The 2,305-nt window shown below is 31.1% G+C and overlaps 1 protein-coding gene across 1 annotated transcript in view; it reads right to left on the bottom strand.

The window, feature by feature from the left end:
- LOC111698834 (organic cation transporter protein) overlaps nt 1–1,982 on the bottom strand; it is a 20,768-nt gene extending 18,786 nt beyond the window's left edge. The window contains exons 1-2 of the mRNA XM_023469283.1: nt 1,842–1,982; nt 1,214–1,286 (exon numbers count right to left, since the gene is read on the bottom strand). The gene's annotated coding sequence lies outside the window, so the exon portion shown is untranslated. The remainder of the gene's footprint in view (nt 1–1,213; nt 1,287–1,841) is intronic.
- Between the last annotated feature and the right edge of the window lie 323 nt (nt 1,983–2,305).

Here is a 2,305-nt window from a genome sequence, read left to right as displayed (position 1 = left end):
ACGAATGTTAGGGATTGATACGTAGAAGGGGGGCATGATTTTGCCCTTAGAGCTGAGATAGGGGAGTGTTGAACATGTCCATAGTCCAACTTTTAGGCCTGCTCATAAAAAAACCTCTAACTTTTTTCTTAGCCCTATAGCGTAAAATTTTATTAACCATTTCTGATTTTTTAAACACCAACCTGCCGTTTGACCATTCTCCACCCTTCCCTTTATCAAACAATTTTTTTTTTGCAAAATTTGTTCACAACTGTGATGTTTGAAAAAGTGAAGAAGTTTTAGCGTTCTAATGTAAGCCATTTTTAAGTTAATCAGAATAAACCACAGGGGGGGGAAACCCCCCCCCCATAAATGATAGGGTTAAATCTTTGAAATTATAAATTTTGAGTATTAAATCTAGCAGGGTTTATTTGCACAGCATACTACAACAGGTTGCAAAAATGTGAGTGCTATAGTATTAGAGGTTGAGCACAGCATAGGTCTACTACAACAGGTTGCAAAAATGTTAGAGGTTGAGGCAACTGTTTAACGTTCCTTTAGGAATGATCTTGCACCAGTAACATTATGCATAGTAACATTTAGTTCAGTTGTCAGTCCGTCCAAATTTTTAACATGTGTATTTACAACACTTTTGATCAATTGAACCAGTTTGTCTGACAGAAACTTTCAGTTTTTGGGAGTTCGCATTTTCTTGATTCTTTTCAGAAAGATTTAAGAAATTCTCAACCTGACAAACATTTCTTAACGATCAAATAATTTTTATTTGGTTGAATAAAAACAAAACTTTTTACTGAAGTTTTGGTTACATTGGTTCGAAAATAACAAAAGCATGATATAGTATTAAAATTTTTGAATCTATATATATATATATATATAATACTTTTCTTGTCTGGGTGTCTGTTCGTTTGTATCCAATAAACGTCAGAACGGCTGAACCGATTGGACCCATATTTTGTGGGACCTCATGTGACCCCAGGGAAGTTTTATGCATGATTGATTGGATTTGTAAAATTTTGAAAATTCACGAAAAAAAACCGTGAAATGTTTGTTTGTTTTTGTTTTACAATGTTTACAAAGAATTGAATCAATTGAACAAACAATTGAAATAGAAGATGGGTACGAAGCGCCCTAAAACCTTAGTATATTTAAATAGATCAAAAAAAAGTTCAAAATACAAATTAATTTTGTTTTCAAAATCTTAAAACATTTTTACCTGTCTGTATCAAAATAATAGCTGCTATTCTTATAATCACATTCAGTTGATACTCTATAGTTGGGCGTGTAAGCTAAAACAAAATTGAAAAAAAAATTTTGAGGAAATATATTATACTATTTTTCTATTTTCTTCATTGTTAAAATTCATAAAAGTTTAAAACAAATATAATAAGAAATATTTTATCAACAATCGCAATATTTTATTCACCCGAAGGATCCAAGCCACAATTCCCTAAGTATTTCATCTTAGCAACATTTTTCTGATAAACTTTTAATTCTTTTGGTTCTTAGCTTAACCCTGAAAATCTGGTCACGTTGGGGACTCAATCAGACTTGACTTAAGTGTTTTTATAAGTTAGATTACAAATATTTTGCAGCATTCTTTCCCATAAATGTCTAAAAATGTTCAGAAAAAAAAATTATGAAGCTCAATAGCTTTATTTCATGCCATTAAACACCTAGATTTTTAAATATGGAAAATAACCTTCAACAATTCTAATATATTCAGATTAATAATATTGCAAGGAGAAAGAAGTGGTTTAAACGAAAATATAAAGAGAATATGGCTCGGAGGAAGATTTGTTGTGGCTTGCCGTGAGGCCCCCATTCCCCCCTCTGCAACCCACCTGTGAATCCAAAAGTTACTACGGCAAGCCCTCCTGCAGCAGATACAAGCCACAACCAGACAAATATTTTCTTTTGAAATTTACCAAATTGTCCAATGTAAGCAAGAACCTAAAGAAAATAATGTTTTCGAAAATAACGCCATATTTTAAAACACAAAAATAAGGATATGATTGACAAAAGCCAAAAAGTTTATTTATTTATTTACATTATTCAAACCTTTTCATACAGTACCATTAATATATTTATTGAAACCATGTCATACGGTCCCTTTAATAAATTTATTCAAACCTTGTCATACAGTCCCTTTAATATATTTATTAAAACCATGTCATACAGTCCTTTTAATATATTTATTCAAACCTTGTCATACAGTCCCTTTAATATATTTATTGAAACCATGTCATACAGTCCCTTTAATATATTTATTGAAACCATGTCATACAGTCCCTTTAATATATTTATT

Source organism: Eurytemora carolleeae, unplaced genomic scaffold (genome assembly GCF_000591075.1).
Source record: "Eurytemora carolleeae unplaced genomic scaffold, Eaff_2.0 scaffold202, whole genome shotgun sequence".
NCBI lineage: Eukaryota > Metazoa > Arthropoda > Copepoda > Calanoida > Temoridae > Eurytemora > Eurytemora carolleeae.
This window is presented reverse-complemented; position numbering and strand designations above follow the sequence as displayed.